Source organism: Dermacentor andersoni, chromosome 1 (assembly GCF_023375885.2).
Source record: "Dermacentor andersoni chromosome 1, qqDerAnde1_hic_scaffold, whole genome shotgun sequence".
NCBI classification, from domain to species: Eukaryota; Metazoa; Arthropoda; class Arachnida; order Ixodida; family Ixodidae; genus Dermacentor; species Dermacentor andersoni.
In genome coordinates, this window is record NC_092814.1 from 93,172,225 (window position 1) to 93,190,377 (window position 18,153).

The 18,153-nt window shown below is 43.0% G+C and overlaps 1 protein-coding gene across 1 annotated transcript in view; it reads right to left on the reverse strand.

The window, feature by feature from the left end:
* Hcs (holocarboxylase synthetase-like protein) overlaps positions 1 to 6,590 on the reverse strand; it is a 39,564-nt gene extending 32,974 nt beyond the window's left edge. Inside the window, exon 1 of the mRNA XM_055061786.2 lies at positions 6,356 to 6,590. The gene's annotated coding sequence lies outside the window, so the exon portion shown is untranslated. The remainder of the gene's footprint in view (positions 1 to 6,355) is intronic.
* Between the last annotated feature and the right edge of the window lie 11,563 nt (positions 6,591 to 18,153).

Sequence of the window (18,153 nt, forward strand, 5' to 3'; positions counted from 1 at the left end):
CCAATTTCAATGAAACTTGTTGCATTTGAGAGAGAGAGAGAGAACATTAAATTATATAGACTCTGTTGGAAGCGGACTTTTTCGGGACAGGATCTTTTTAAAAATTAAGATTCCCGAAAATTGCCAAGCTTGAAAAACACGACATTTATTCGAAACACAAAAAGGAATGACCTTTACAAATCTGCATCTCTGCACGAAAAATTGATATTGCAGTTCTGTAAACTGCATAAATCTGATATATCAACTTAATCTTACACGATCTTGTTAATGTTGACGAGGGATTTGCAGAAGTCATACTCGCGTATGAGCCATGTATAACACACCAATTTCGTCTGCTTTAGATGCACTATTATATTGTAGTTTTCTGTAGCAAACTTCATAGTTTTGAAACTTCAACAATTATTATAAAACATTTGACTGTCTAATAAAAAATCCACTTCCTACAGACACAAAATTCTAACTTTTTTCTTGTAAATGTAATAAATCCAACCAAATTCGGTAAAGTGGTTGCCGAAAAAAGATTTCTCCTTTCCAATGCATTAGACAGGTTCCCTCGAAATAAAGCTTCCTCTTCAAGGGTATTGACATGAAAATCAGACTATTAATTTCATGCGCTAAATGAAATTCCCAAACGTCTAAATCCTCAAAAAACCAGTGACAAGCCTCAGAGCGCCGGTGGTAATTTAATATAACAGCGTTCCTACAGACAGTTTAGTATCCAGGAGGATACTAAGTCACAACACAGTATATGGGAACAGAACATTGCGACATTTTGGCACTTGCTTTGGCTTGCTTGATCGTCTGCTATATTGCTACATCAGCCCTCACAAAAAATTGTAGCACACCATGTGACCAAGCAAGAAGGAGTGAGCTTCAAAACGTCACAGTGTCCTTCTCCCATATGACCGCATACTATGAGGAGCCAACAAACAGACACCAAGGAAAATATAGGGGAAATTACTCATGCTTACTAATTGAATTAAAGAAATGATAAATTAATGGCAACGAAAGTGGATGAAAAAACAACTTGCTGCAGGTGAGGAACGATCCCACATCTTCACATTACGCGTGTGATGCTCTAAGGCATTGGTCTCAGGTTCGACTTCCGGACTGGACTAATTTTCCTTCCGACTCCAAAGCTTTCTTTCTGGTATTTTCCTTTCAACCATTTCATATAACAAAATTGTACCCGTGTTCACATTTCTGTCAGCTATTTGTGCACTCGGGAACGACCTGGGTGATGTGGTAGGTCCTTAAGGAGTCTGGCTGGTTTGAGAATAAGGGCACACTGGCTTGTTGGAATTTTTTTGTTACCTTAGCATGCATCAGTGTGACATTTTGAACACAAAAACACTGCAATGTGATGTACGCACAATGGTCATTTGTTTGCAATGCCCAGTCCTGTGTGGAGCCCTTTAACATAGGCAAAAGCATGTCTTTTACTGAAGCAAAGCTCCCAGGAGCTTGCCCTTACACCTCATCAGCCAAGAAAGCACACACATTCTTACGAGTACCTGAAGGCAACAGAGTTCAGTGCTTGACTGTAGATATTCTGCACATTGTGTGTGTAGTGCACGTCTAGTTAACCTCCCTGCCTTTCTTTCCTTCCCTCCCCTCCTTGTTCAAGTGAACAAAGCTTTTATGTAGATGGGGCTTTTTATACGTCATTGTTGAAGTAAGCACATTGTGAAAACTCTGTTTAGAGAAGCAGACAAATACACAGCTAGGTTACAACTACTTGTTTCCAAATGATTTTATACATTCACCACACCTGCACAAAAGTGCTTTATTTCCACTGAAAACTTGAGACTTACTTTGTTTTTCCCGTCGAAGCTGGTCAGTCACATAAGCAGCATGAGTGCATCTTGTGGAACACACATAAAATGGCTGGCTATAGGTACTAATTTCCACAAGCTGCTGTTGCACAATTTTTGTAGCTTTAGGTTGACTGCAGTATCTGAGGGCTGCTGTTGACAGTCATTTTCAGCTGATGGCACTTTATTTCTTGGCTTCTGGCTCTATAAGCACTTAGGTCATTATATACTTACTTTTGTGATGTCTTCAGCCCCAGCCAACAAAGAGCTGTGTGAAATCATCTGAGTACAGAACACATTTTAAGGCTCCCTTGCCACATAAGAAAATTGGTGATACTAGTATTAAAATGTATTAAACACCTTGTGCCACTGTCTTGTACAGTGAAACCAGCACTGCTTGCAAGCCACAGGAACTGCACTTCTAGCATCTTCCTATCAACTTTTCACAGAAGCATTGCTGGATATGGAGACGGCAACTAATGCATGATGTCATAGCACAACACAATTCACCAAACACAGCCCAATGGCACAAGTCAGGCAACACACCACCAGAGATCACCACGGGAAGGAGCTCATTCACTTGGTGAGGCCACTCAACTCTAAATGAAATTATGAACATCTCACCATCACAAACACACACGCTTCCAGAGGAAATTGTTTCTGAAGCACTTCACACTTTCGATCACAGTGAACTCGCACTTCACAATGCTTCTGCCATCTCCTTGTACGTATCACATTTGCATTTCTAAAATTTTTCTTGCTCATTACCATTCACAAACACACTGTGCACAAGGGCATTCACAATTCCTCTCATAATCCAGCTTGTGACACATGGAACTTTGCTACTTGCACTGGAGTAGTGCTGCTTATGATGAAACAGCTGTGTAAATTGTCTTCAGCAACAGCACAGTTGCTTAGAATGAATAATGCCTTATGCTCCTATGTATGTTCATTTCGGTTGATGGGCGTTAGAAACAACTGAGCATCATCAAACTATGCATCACCAGCAACAGAACAACCCACTTGTGCTAATTTGATTAGGGTCCACATGATGAACACTGTCTTGCTGGTTTGAGGTGGTCATTTCGAGTAGGTGCAACAAATCTTGCAGGAAAATATGGGTAGTGGTGCTGGGAGGCACTGTAGCACTTGATGGCATCTCCACAATGGAATTGCAACACATTTCACTTCACGTGAACTTTCCCTCCAACCCCAGTTAATTCATGTCACTGAACAGTCCACAGATTATTTTGCACTTTAACACTGCTCTTTATATGTAAGAACATATGTTCCCCAGTTCTCAGTGAACTCCGATCCATTGTACTGATTTTCTAGGTCCACTAACACATCACAGATGTCCACACTCGTCTGTGCTGAATTTATATCTAAATACTGCATCCAACCAGTCTGAGCTTGTTTTTATGAATAATTTTAGAGCTGTCATGGCACACCCGGCACTACTCTTGAGCAGCTCCCTGTTGGACAGCACCATTTCCACTGTTTTCATTGCCAGTTTCAAGCCCGCTACAGCTCAGCTGTGCAGCCACTCCAGCAAAGGGATGCATTTGACTAGGTGTATCTGTGCATGTTTTACGCATTAAAATACCATTAAGTGAAGCTGCAACAGGATGTCTACACCTATGGCACTTTGTGCTGAACCACAGTTGTGGAAGTGATATTAGATATCTAATGATGAAACCCAGAGGTTGCATTCTGTTTGGTATTTGGCAGTGCACACTGCTGCCAATAAAAGAAATGAGCTGCAGTGATCTGATGGTCAAAGATTACAAAAAGATGGTCATGATTGGACTGTGGTTCAACAATGTGATATTTTAACTCGCCCGCCATTTTTAGGTGCAATAAACATGCTCTTGTGAGGGCCCATGCTATCTTCGGTTGTGCTGTTTAGACCCACAAGGCCCCTTGCAAGAGCACCTTCCAAATTGACCAAAATGGCTGATATCCACCCACTGGAAAATGACACAATATGTACAAACAGAATATGTCAGGATACTGGCACCTTGCTGCTGGTTCCGGCAACACAAAGGTTGTAATTGCACTGCTGACGTCACTCATTATTAGTGTGTTTAGCTTGGGTACGTTTCAAAATCTGAGAATTTATAATTATTGTTAATATTACTCCTTTCATGTTGCATTTTGAACCTACTGCGGCTGCTGATTTGAATAGGGGTCACTGTCAAACGCTAGTGAATATACTGCAACTATGCTTTTAGGCTCAAAATGCAACTGAAGTGTTCTCATAAGTCAATTTTCTGTGCATAGAAGTGTCTACCTTACAGCATATATGCACCATGAAAAAAAAAGTTTGTAACCACTTTCGTACTTGGTTCTTAGCCATTACTCAGCCTTACCCAGTCTGTTGTGCTACATGACAACAGTCTTCATTCAGGTTGCACCCTTTCTTCTTTTTTTTTGAGAGAGGGATCTTTAGTTGAAATCAAAATACACACATTGGGGTACATATTCAGAAGGAGGTCCTATACCACTTGGCTGAAAGGGCGACCTCCTGTAGGCTTATAGTGTGACATATTGTGTTCTTGTGCACTGCTGCAAAATACAAAGGTGCTTATCAGTTCAACCAGTGCCCTATGAATTATGCCTAAAAGTGCTTAACCCCTTCACCGTTTTGAACGAGCACAGCTCGTCTTTGCTGAACTGTCCCAAAACTGTATTGGACAAATGTAGCTCTTCCTCTCGAGATAATATCCCCTTGTGAGCGTATTGAATGAGACACGCTAGTTTGTTAGCTAGTTGGTGTGTCGCTTTGCAGATGGCAGCACTTGACAGGTAATTTCTTCTTTTTCAACTGCCATTTCACATTTACTGGGGGGGGGCAACTCGTGTTTAAAAAAATGGTGTCAGGTGGAGGCGACGCATGTGCTGCTGGTCTGTCGTCACAGAAATGAAGCCTTTTGCCGTTGTCCAAGTCTCTGGATGATAATGATTCAGACACCAAAGTTTACTTTGTTTCTGGAAGTGAAAGCAATAGTGATGACTTCAAAATTAGCAATTCATCTGATGAAGAAGACTGCTCAGACGACACTATTGCCAGTGCGTGTGACTGGCGGTGCACTGACATGAAGACTCCTCGGTTTCCGTTTTTGGGGGGTCCCCAGAAAGGTGTTGTCAGAATGATCAAACTTTCTGAACTGCGCTCTTGCTTTGTTTTTTATTGTTGATTACCAGAAAGTAGCTGGCCTCCTTTTTCATGAGCAATAATAAATGTTATGCTAATTCGACTTAGTATGCTCTAGAATTTTGCTTTGGACATAGAAAACTTGCTGTTTTAGAAGGAATATATTCAATACCAAACTTAAAAAAAAGATAAGCAGTTTGGGCATAGAAATTGTCAAAATAATAAAAGAGTTAAGGGGTTAAAGGATAATTCCTCGTGACTTGGCCTCCCATATTCATTAAACTAATCCCACCATTACTGGAAGTAGCTAAACAGGCATATGTGACAATATATAAGTTGGCAAATCTTTGCGCTAATAACTTCCGATTACAAATAATGTTCGGTTACATGAGTTATACTGACCTCTCAGTAAGGCACAGGGGGGGGAATTGCAAGGTACAAACCTCCAGTGAAGTTTTCATGCTGCAACGAGTGCCTCGAAGGGGGCAATTAACTAACTAAAGGTTGAGCATCATCAGCCTTTTATTTTCCCAAAGTGTGCAATTCTGCACGAAAGCAATGTGGCAACATATATATGTCACCGCTGTTATGCACTGGCAGCTTGTTCACATTATAATTGGAGTGTACTTATACATATCACAAAACTGTGAATATTAAGTATATGCTTAAACAAATATCAAATGTTATCAAATGAAACTGTACTGAAGCGTTCCCTCCCCCGCCCAATGGTTATCGCGTTCCTAAAAACTGTGCATACACACTTTCAACAAACACCCCACGCAATAAAATAAATAAAAGCACGCGCACGCATGCTGTACGTGTTTGTGTGTGTGTGGGGTGAGGGAGGGCATCACTAGTTCTCAGTAATGTATGCTGGTCTTTTTCACAGTTACAGAACGCTAGCAGCTGCAGTCAAAGGGCACCGCCATTAGTCCTAGAGCCCCATTAATGACATTAACACAAGAATCGACCCGTGCACCCAAATATTTGGCATACACTGAATGCAACATATAGCAGCAGTGCTGGTAACCGTTACATATTCCTCACAGCCGTGGTTAAAAATTAAGCGACTTATTTCAAACGTGAACAGCACAACCCGAACAATTAATGATAACAACAACAACAACAATAATAATAATCATAATAATAATAAAGAAATAAATGATGCCTTTCGGATATGTGTTTGATCTATGTTATGATTATGCAGAAGGCGCACAAGTTATCTCCTAAAGAAAACTGAAACACCAATTCTGACGACCGCTTGATTACACAGATCCAGACCATCCAGGCTGCGTACAGAACCCTTAATAGAGCCGCTTATGGCTGCTCTTTCATTTTAGACAAGCTTAGCTATAGAGCAAGCAGTAGCCATGCCATCGCCTACCGTGAGTCAGCACATCAGATATTGCCATTGGCGTAGCGCACTGCAGAGTTCACAGAAAAACGCTGCTCAACACATCTGCCATTCCACAGGCTCAACCGCAGGACCGCGACAGCCGCGATCGCCAGCTCTCATGCGGATATCCGAATTCTGAATCATACCCTCCCTAGACAGGGGACTACCATTCAGCGTGTAGCTCCCTGCCTCTAACGCGACTAACTTGACCTTGCACGACGAGTCGGACAGATCTCAATCAAGTAGGCTTGATCTCACTACGAAGCAGTGTTTTAAACTCGCATATTTGCTTTGTTGTGCAACGTAGACAGCATTTTTTTATCATAGCCTCTGGGAATGCGCATCTGCACGGTTTGTCCCCAGTTACCTCCATCTAAAAATGAAGAGACACATCATTGTGAGTGTGACATTATGTAAGATTAATCATTTAAAGTTACGCTATGTAATCCGCGAATTATAGTTGTGTTTAACCATCTTCACTGCGGGAAAACGGTAAATCTATTTGCGCTTATGTCCAGTTACTCCCTACATAGGTCCCTGCGTGCCCTGCGTCAATTCCCCTAGCCGTTCCGATCAATCCCCATAACTTTCACTGCTTTTTTCCCCCTTTTTTTATAGTACGTCATGCCATGGAGCACAAGCTTGGCCAGCATCAGTTATGTTCCGTGTAATTTACCCTATTTCGGGGAATTTTCGGCCGCAATTATTAGAATATTGCCTTTGAGCAAGCCATCACTTCGACAACCCATAGCAGTACACCCTTTTCAGTGCACGGGCCAAACTTGGAGTCGGTCAGCTTCAAATTCTAGTAGCCTTTGTTGCTGAAAAAGCAAGTGTTCTGTTGGGTACAAAACGTGAACTGCAGTGTCAATATTCGATGATGTGACCTACCCAGAATCGCTAAAATGCTGCGAGCCACCAGTGGTAGTTGGTGCTAGAGCTCTGTCTATGCAGATGTGTCGGGTACCGAAATTAGGAAGTACGACATTGGAAATTGAGCTCTCATGTTGTTACCGATATTTGAATAGGCTGTGTAATGCTTTTGAACATCTGTATATCCTGACTGGTGTTGCAGAAGTTACGGGGCGCTTGTTTTGTCGTGGGCTGCTTTCTTCATCGCGACGATAAATTGGATTACTTAGAACTACTGCTTCAGCAGGGCACATGTAACCGACTTTACAGAAGCACCCGAGATTATAATAAAGCAGGCGGTGCACCCAAGGGGCCGTGGGAGAATCAAAGCTGGAACCTGGACTGGTCCGTGGGTTGGGCCATGTAACCGACAAACAGAAGCACCCGAGATTATAAAATTATGCAGATCCCTCGCACTGTGGGAATCGATGTAAGCGAAGCTTTCCGTGCTGGATGCTTTGATTGACGATAATTATCGGTGATGTTGCCGGCTAAAGCTTAATTTCTTCAACGTTTAGGCTAACACGAGAATGGTGAGTTGATATTAAACGTTACCTTGCGTGCCCCACTGCTGTTTGTCTGCGTAGTACACAGAACACACAGGGAGAGATGTTTGCTTGAGTCGTTGTTGTGCGCCATATTTTATAACCTCCGAGAGGGTTGAGCGTTGTCAATGCCTCAGATGGCACATCGCATTGTGGCAGAATTAAGTATTAAACTTGAATTGGATTATGGGGCTGTACGTGCCAAAACCACACTCGGATTATGAGGCACGCCGTAGTGGCGGACTCCGGATTAATTTTCACACCGTGATTTCCTTTAACATGTCCCAAAATCTAAGTGAACATGCGTTTTCTATTTCGCCCCCGTTGAAATGCGGCTGCCACGATTGGGATCAAATGCACGACCTCTAGCAATGCCATAGCCCCAAAGCTAACGCGGCGGGCACAGAAGTGTTGATTTGACGGTCGACCGCTTCCGTAGTGTCTCCTGGACTCTGCGATGCGCTTTAATTAATGCGGCTCTGCTTCTGCGCACTGCGTAAGTTGCCCACTTGACATCTTTGCATGGCGTTTATTTTTCAGAAATAGCAGCAACCACTCCGTGGCAGCAACGTATACTGTACCGTACCTTGAACTTAAGAGGAAGCTTTAGCTCGGGTGCTCCTATCGGGTGCTCCTATAAATACATGTAAAAGGAGAATTCGTTTTTCTCGGCCCAACCGCTGCACAAAATTTGACGAGGTTTGTTGCATTTAAAAGGAAACTTTAAATCTAGTGACTGGTGGTTTGGAATTTTCGAGTTAGGTCGTCAATTTTCTATTAAAAATTGGCAAAAACTGAACATTTTCAAAAAACGAAACTATCAAGTTTACAACTCTGTAACTCAAAACGAAAAATTATAATTCTGTGAATTGAATCGAATAGTACATCTAAAGCGGACAAAATTGATATGTTGCACATGAATATAAAAAAATTTAGTAATATTGAAATACAGCTTTTGCAGAACCCTTGTAACCAGTGTAACAAATTCATGTAAAATGTAAAATGACATATTGAATTTGTCCGCTTTGAATCATCTAATGAATGGTGTTTACAGAACTGTTATATCAGTTCTTGATGCAGAGCTATGAATTTGTAAACTTCGTGCTTCTATTTTTTTCAAACGGTTGAATATTTTAAAATATTTTTAACAAAATTCAAGCCCTAAATCGAAATTACGCTTCCAACAGTCACTAGAATTTAACGTTCTCTCTCAAATGCAACAAATTTCATTAAAATCGGCCCAGGGGTTGTCTCAGAAAAACTTTTTGCGTTTTACATGTTTTGAATAGGCCGCGTCGGAGTTGGGCGTGAGCTAAAGCTCCCTCTTATCCAGTTTCCCCGCAAACGCCGTGGGGTTTCCTTGCCTTCTCACGTCACCTCCCCCATGTCTTGCATGGGAACTGCCTCTTCTCCTCCCTCTCCTTCTCTGCTCTCTACAGTTCTGCGGCCCCTCTGGCCTCGCACGTTAGTAGAAAGGGAAGCGCTGCAGTTTCTGCAATGCATCTGAGGGGAGTCACGGACAATTACAGCTGTCAAAGCGGCTAATGTGGCGACGGCCAGGAAGCTCCAGAGGGCATTGTGCACATTCGACGCGGTGGGGTGAAAACGAGTTTCTCCCTTTGCCTTTCCTCTCTTACTCGCCCCTGCCATCTATATACACGCTCTGAACCACCTCCCGATGCAGTGTGTGCTACAGCTGCAGCCACAGCAGCCCGCAGCAGCAGTGGGAAAGCCGAAGGAAGAGGCTAAGAAAGCTCCGCTTTAATAAAGCAGCTAGTGGAACACCCAAAGGGCAGTGGGATAATCAAAGCTGGAACCTGGACTGGTCCGTGGGTCGGGGCTCGCTGAGGCCCGACCCACGGGCAGGCGCCGCCAATAATACCAAATAATGACATGTTGTTTGAACCAGTACAACAACAACAACAATAACAACAACTATTATTATTATTATTATTAATAATAACACTGGTTACAAGGGTTCTGCAAAAGCTGTATTTCAATATTACAAAATCTTTTCATATTCATGTGCAACATATCAACTTTATCCGCTTTAGATGTGCTATTCGATGCAATTCACAGAATTGCATTATAATTTTTCGTTGCCGAGTTAGAGTTGTAAACTTGATAGTTTCGTTTTTTGAAAATTTTCGATTTTTGCCAATTTTTAATAAAAAATTGACGACCTAACTCTAAAATTCGACACCAACAGCCCAGCCACCAACTTGCGACGCTAAGTTCCGGGCTATCGCGGCTTGCGCCAGTCAGAACCTTGCCACCTATGTGTGTAGGGGCAGGAAATTTTACGGGTTTTTTAATAATGCAGGGGAAAATAGTCGCAAATAGTGAATTTTCGTGCATACGAATGGGAATTCTTCTGCAAGTTACGGAACGTCACTGGACAGCGTCTCCTTGGCCTTCATCAGCACAGAAGATGGAGCCGCACGCCGCGCCGCCTGCCTGCCGCACGCGTGCGGTCCTGCGAAAAATTGCACATCTGCACAAATTTCGGCTTATACTGCAATTTTTCGCACGACCGCACGTGTACGGCAGGTGGACGATGATGCAAATCGGAGGGAGCCTTGGAAAAGAGGCGGACCGCCATTTAGGGTCCTGCCTTTTCTGTTAGTCTGACATATATGTACCGATACTGGCACGCAATTTATTAAATTTCCTTAAATTAATTTCATTGAAATGCATGCAGTAAACCTGTGTATGCCCTCAATATATATGCTGCCTTTTTGTTTTATTTGAATACATGAAATTTATTTCTTAACAATTATATGTCGCATTATATGTGGCCCGACAGCCCGCAGCGTTATTTGACTGAGCTAGCTTAGATGCTCAGTTGACACAGACAGGAGTTTGAATCCTCGTGTTTGTCTTTTTTTTTTTTCTGAAGGTGGGAAGCTCGAATTCACTGCCCCCAGTTCACTACATCTCCAGGTTTGGAGTGGCGCCTGACACCGGCAAAAACGCCAAGAGCAAGTGGGGCTATACTAATCCAGGTAAACCAAATTAGGAAGACCCACTAAGCTTCAATAAGACACTCCCTAACCAGAACAGGAATTGGCCTCCCTGGTGCAGTGTTTGCCCATCACTACCAAATGACTCATTCAATTAGCCAATGGCCCTCAGTCCCCAACAGCTGCGGAGCGCTTGACCAAGGCGGCGGTCAGGCCTGTAACGCAGCAGAGGGTGCTAAGAATCTCTGAACCCGGACAGACTGCCAATGGAAACTGACCCTTGCAACGTTTAACACCCGAACCCTCGCGAGTAAAGCTAGCCTAGCAGGACTCTTTGAGGAACTATCAGGCATTGTTTGGGATATCATTGGCCTTAGTGAGGTTAGAAGAACTGGTGAGGCTTATAAAGTGCTGACAAATGGCCACGTTCTCTGCTATAGAGGACTACCAGATAAGAAGCAGTTCGGAGTAGGATTCCTACTCCATAAGGACCTAGCGGGCAGCATTGACGAATTCTACAGCATTAATGAGAGGGTAGCAGTAGTCGTAATAAAGCTGAATAGGAGGTATAAAATAAAGGTAGTACAAACCTACGCTCCAACCTCCAGTCATGATGATGAAGAAATAGAACACTTTTATGAAGATGTTGAATTAGTGATGCGAAAAGTGCAAACTCAGTATACTGTAGTAACGGGTGACTTCAGTGCAAAAGGGGGGAAAAACAGGCTGGTGAATAAGCAATTGGCAACTACGACATCGATTCTAGGAATGCTAGAGCAGAGATGCTGGTAGAATTCGCTGAAAGGAATAAGCTGAGAATAATGAACACCTTTTTCAGGCAGCGTAGCAACAGAAAGTGGACCTGGAAAAGCCCTAATAGTGAAACAAGAAGTGAAATTGATTTTGTACTTTCTGCCGATCCCAGCATAGTGCAGGATGTAGAAGTGATAGGTAGGGTAACATGCAGTGATCACAAGTTAGTGAGAGCTCGGATCCACCTCAATTTGAAAGAGAGAAAGAGTAAAATTGGTCAAGAAGAAACAGGTCAACCTAGAGGCAGTAAAAGTAAAAGCAGACAAATTCAGGCTGGTACTTGCAAACAAATATGCAGCCTTAGAACAGAGAGATAATGATGATGACATAGAGGTAATGAATGAAACTAACTAGGCTGGCTTCTGAGGCAGCAATTGAAGCGGGAGGCAAGGCATCAAGGCAACCAGTAGGCAAGCTCTCCCAAGTAACAAAGGACCTAATAAAGAAACGACAAAGAATGAAAGTGTCCAACTCAAGAGATAAGATAGAATTTGCGGAACTGTCAAAACTGATCAAGGCGAAGATAAATGATATTCGAAAGTATAACGTAAGAAAGACAAGAAGCTGTAAAAAAGGGACGCAGCCTGAAATCAGTGAGAAGGAAAGTTGGCATCGGTCAAACCAAGATCTATGCACTGAAAGATAAGCAGGGTAATATCATCAGCAATCTCGAAGATATAGTAAAAGCAGTGGAAGAATTCTATACTGACCTGTACAGTACCCAGAGGAGTCAGGATACCTCAATTAGAAACAGTAATGATCAGGTTACAGAGGCTCCTTCTATAACTAGTGATGAAATTAGAAGGGCCTTGCAAGACATGCAAAGGGAAAAAGCGGCAGGAGAAGATGGACTACCAGTCGATTTAATCAAAGATGGAGAAGGCATAATGCTTGAAAAACTAACGGCCCTTTATACGAACTGTCTATTGCCTTCAAGGGTCCCAGAGAACTGGAAGAATGCCAACATTATACTAATCCACAAAAAGGGAGACATTAAAGAATTGAAGAATTATAGGCCCATTATATCCAGTATTATATAAAATATTCACGCAGTCATAGAGGCATTACGTAATCAAGGAGCACAGGATGCTTACGTAAATATCTTGGAAAGTATCTACAGAGATTCCACAGCTACCTTAGTTCTCCACAAGAAAAGTAGGAACATACCTGTAAAGAAAGAGGTCAGACAAGGAGACACACTCTCTCCAATGCTATTTACTGCGTGCTTGGAAGTATTCAAGCTATTAAACTGCGAAGACTTAGGGGTAAGGATTAATGACGAATATCTCAGCAACTTTCAATTTGCAGATGACACTGTCCTGTTAAGCAACACTGGGGACGAGTCACAAGAAAGGATTGAGGACCTTAACAGAGAGAGTATAAGAGTGGGGTTGAAGATTAATATGCAGAAGACAAAGATACCGTAATGATCAACAGCCGGGCAAGGGAAGAAGAGTTCAGGATTGCCAGTCAGCCTCGAGTCTGTGAAGGAGTAGGTTTACCTAGGTCAATTGCCCACAGGGGACCCTGGTCACGACAAGGAAATTTACAGAAGAATAAAAATGGGTTGGATCGCATACGGCAGATATTGTCAGCTCCTGACTGGAAGTTTACCATTATCACTAAAAAGAAAGGTGTACAATCAATGCATTCTACCGGTGCTGACATATGGGGCAGAAACTTGACGACTGACAAAGAAGCTCGAAAACAAGTTAAGGACTGCACAAAGAGCGATGGAATGAAGAATGTGAAGTGTAGCGTTAAGAGACAGGAAGAGAGTGGTGTGGATCAGAGAGCAAACAGGGATAGCCAATATTCTAATTGACATTAAGAGAAAGAAATGGAGCTGGGCAGGTCATGTAACGCATAGGTTAGATAACCGGTGGACCATTAGGGTTACAGAATGGGTGCCAAGAGAAGGGAAGCGCAGTCAAGTACGGCAGAAAACTAGGTGGGGTGATAAAATTAATAAATTCGCAGGTGGTAGCTGGAATCGATTGGCGCAGGAAAGGGGCAATTGGAGATCGCAGGGAGAGGCCTTCGTCCTGCAATGGCCAAAAACAGGCTGGTGATGATGATCTGTTCCGAACCTGAATTTGAACCTGGCAACGTTTAATGCTAGAACGTTATCTAGTGAGGCGAGTTTAGCAGCGCTATTGGAGGAGTTAGTGGGCATTAAATGGGATATAATATGGGCTCAGTGAGGTTAGGAGGACAAATGAAGCAGATACAGTGCTAAAAAGCGGGCATGTCCTGTGCTTAGCAGAGAGACGGGAACTAGGAGTCAGATTCCTGATTTATAAGGATATAGCTGGTAACATGCAGGAATTCTATAGCACTAACGAGAGGGTGGCAGGTCTTGTTGTGAAACTTAATAATAGGTACAAATTGAAGGTTGTACAGGTCTACACGCCTACATCCAGTCATGATGACCAGCAAGTCGAAAGCTTCTATGAAAACGTGGAATTGGCGATGGGTAAAGTAAAAACAAAATACACTATACTGATGGGTGACTGCAATGCCAGGGTAGGCAAGAAGCAGGCTGGTGACAAGTCAGTGGCGTAGGTTATAGGAATAGCAAGGGAGAGTCATTAGTAGAGTTTACAGAACACAATAAATTGTGGATAATGATTACCTTCTTCCGCAAGCAGGATAACCGAAAGTGGACTTGGAGGTGCCTGAATGGTGAGACTAAAAATGAAATAAACTTCATACTCTGCGCTAACCCTGGCATCATACAAAATGTGGACGTGCTCGGCAAGGTGTGCTGCAGTCACCATAGGATGGTAAGATCTTGAATTAGCCTAGACTTGAGGGAACGGAAGAAAGTGGTACATAATAAGCCGATCAATGAGTTAGTGGTAAGAGGGAAAATAGAGGAATTCCGGATCAAGCTACAGAACAGGTATATGGCTTTAACTCAGGGAGAGGACCTTTGTGTTAAAGCAATGAACGACAATATTATGGGCATCATTAAGGAGTGTGCAATAGAAGTCGGTGGTAACTTCGTTAGACAGGATACCAGTTAGCTATCGCAGGAGACAAAAGATCTGATTAAGACAGCTGATTAAGAAAGGCAGCTGGGGAGGATCCGGTAACAGCAGATTTGTTGAAGGATGGTTGGCAGATTGTTCTAGAAAAACTGGCCACCCTGTATACGCAACGCCTCATGACCTCAAGCGTACCGGAATCTTGGAAGAACGCCAACATAATCTTAATCCATAAGAAAGGGGACGCCAGAGACTTGAAAAATTATAGACCGATCAGCTTACTGTCTGTTGCCTACAAAGTATCTACTAAAGTAATCGTAAATAGAATCAGGAACACCTTAGAATTCTGTCAACCAAAGGACCAGGCAGGATTTCGTAAAGGCTACTCAACAATAGACCATATTCACACTATCAATCAGGTGATAGAGAAATGTGCAGAATATAGCCAACCCTTATATATAGCTTTCATTGATTACGAGAAAGCGTTTGATTCAATCGAAACCTCAGCACTCATGCAGGCATTACGGAATCAGGGTGTAGATGAGCCGTATGTAAAAATACTGAAAGATATCTATAGCGGCTCCACAGCCACCATAGTCCTCCATAAAGAAAGCAACAATATCCTAATAAAGAAGGGCGTCAGGCAGGGGGGATACGATCTCTCCAATGCTATTCACAGCGTGTTTACAGGAGGTATTCAGAGACCTGGATTGGGAAGAATTGGGGATAAGAGTTAATGGAGAGTACCTCAGTAACTTGCGATTCGCTGATAATATTGCCTTGCTTAGTAACTCAGGGGACCAATTCCAATGCATGCTCATTGACCTGGACAGGCAAAGCAAAAGGGTGGGTCTAAAAATTAATCTGCAGAAAACTAAAGTAATGTTTGACAGTCTCAGAGAACAGCAGTTTACGATAGGTAGCGAGGCACTGGAAGTGGTAAGGGAATACATCTACTTAGGGCAGGTAGTGACGGCGGATCCGGATCATGGGACTGAAATAATCAGAAGAATAAGAATGAGCTGGGGTGCGTTTGGCAGGCATTCTCAGATCATGAACAGCAGGTTGCCATTATTCCTCAAGAGAAAAGTGTAGAACAGCTGTGTCTTACCAGTACTCACCTACGGGGCAGAAACCTGGAGGTTTATGAAAAGGGTTCCACTTAAATTGCGGATGACGCAACGAGCTATGGAAAGAAGAATGATGGGTGTAACGTTAAGTGGGGGATAAGAAGACAGCAGATTGGGTGAGGGAACAAACGCGAGTTAATGACATCTTAGTTGAAATCAAGAAAAAGAAAAGGACATGAGCAGGGCATGTAATGAGGAGGGAAGATAACCGATGGCCATTAATGGTTACGGACTGGATTCCAAGAGAAGGGAAGCGTAGCAGGGGGCGGCAGAAAGTTAGGTGGGCGGATGAGATTAAGAAGTTTGCAGGGACAACGTGGCCACAATTAGCACATGACCGGGGTAGTTGGAGAAATATGGGAGAGGCCTTTGCCCTGCAGTGGGCGTAGCCAGGCTGATGATAATGATGATATGTCGCATAAAACAATTCAACGAGTTCAAGCACCATGGTGGCATGTGCTTGGTAGCGTTATCTCACGTCAAGAATGTGAAGCCCATTCAGCCTTGTCTTTACTCTCCTTTTGCAGATCAAATAAATGGTGTTTTCAAATAGTAGCGTGTTGAACCATAATGTAATCAAGTATGCGGATCCCACGCACTGTGGGAATCGGTGCAAGCGAAGCCTTGTGTGCTGTTTGCTTTGATTGACGATAATTAACAGTGATGTTGGTGGCAAATGTGTAATTTCTTCAGTTTTAAGTCCAATACGAGTATGGTGAGTCAATGTTAAATGTTACCTTGCGCGCATCACTGCTGCTTGTGTGCATAGTCCACAGAACACACAAGGAGACGTGTTTGCTTGAGGCACCCATCGTTCATAATTTTTGAGAGGGTTGAGCATTGCTTCACATAGCATAACTTGAGGCCAGGCGCAAAACAGCACGTAGGACAGCAGAAGGGAATGAAGTCCCTTCCTCTGAACAAAACAGTCCTACATGCTGTTTTGCGCTTTGTCTCAAGTTATGCAGTACCAACTGGCCCACCAGTCTCTTCTCTTGAATCACATAGCACATCGCATTGCGGCAGAAGTATTAGACTTTAATTGAATTAGGGGGCTGTACGTAATTAAATTAATTAATGTGATTGTATGTATACATTGCACACATACATTCTTGGTCTGCACCATGTTTCGCTGCACAGCGAAGACGCTCCGGTTCCATGCAACGCTTCTTTCGGGCCTTGGTGTCTTTGATACTAAGTGCATGCTTTGGAGCCATTTTGCTGGCGCGCGTTTACATGCTTCTTCTGCATACGTGGCCAGCACACTGTTGAGAAGCCAGCTCTAAGCGCTCGCTTCAGGGTATCGACGATTGTAATGTTGACACTATCACAGCCCAGCATCTGCATTTTTGTCACATAGGAAAACAAGCACAGCACATACCATATGCACATGCTGAAACGCTGCCGCGCCGGCGCCGGCCGGGATGCGCGGAGGTGAGCGCTATTGTGTGGTTTTGCAAGAAACTCGCAGCTTGTGCGGCAAGACCATAACAGCAGCAGCAGTGCCCGTAGAGTCGGGAGAAGAGGCAAAGAAAGCTTCACTTCAATATGTGTCGTATGTACAGCTCACATAGGCTACATTTCTTTGGTGGCTTAGGACAATGTTTATTAAAGAAATGCAATTTCTTGCACATCCTAATGAAAAGATGATCACTGTGGCCTTTCCAACAATCGTTGGCAACGTGGCCTGTCTGTACGGTCTCCCACCAATTTGTCCCACATGGCTAAATTCAGCAGAAAGTTTCACCTGGTGACAGCACAATGGGCAGCAGGTACCCTTACAAAGGCTATCACCAGCCTAACAAAAACGGCTTTCATAACAGCTCCCTAGAAGTCATGATTGAGAGCCACCGAAACATTTGCTAAGAAAAAAAAAAAGCAGACATTGAAATTGACTAGAACTGTTTCACCCAGCGGTTTGAAGCAGCCTAATACTAAAAATGTTTGATCAATTGCTGGCTACAGATGCTATGTGCATTTTATGCTTTGTGGGCGAACACAAATCCATTGCTCGTGCTGGCACCTTTTGTTTCCCAAATGGCACCATAGCCAATACCAAACAAACAACAGAATTAGAGTACTACTGTCATGCTTTCTCATGCTGAGAATTTCAATGATGCCACCTTTATATTGTTGTGCTGCAAGCGCACTGGATGATGGCTTTTTCAACAATCATTTAGACCTGATTACCTGAACCGGTGATCCTTCCTTAAACTATGACGCATAATAACGAGAACACACGCAATAGAAGCACACTATTTTAAACATCAATGCCATCAGTTTCCTTGAAGGCATCTTGCATCTTTTATCAACAGTTGTATGTGTGAGGGTTTGTCTGGCAAATCCAAGCAATTACTCCCCAAATGGCTCTCCATATTATAACATATTCATGCATAAAAAAATAACTCATGGGCTCTACTTTGAACACTACTA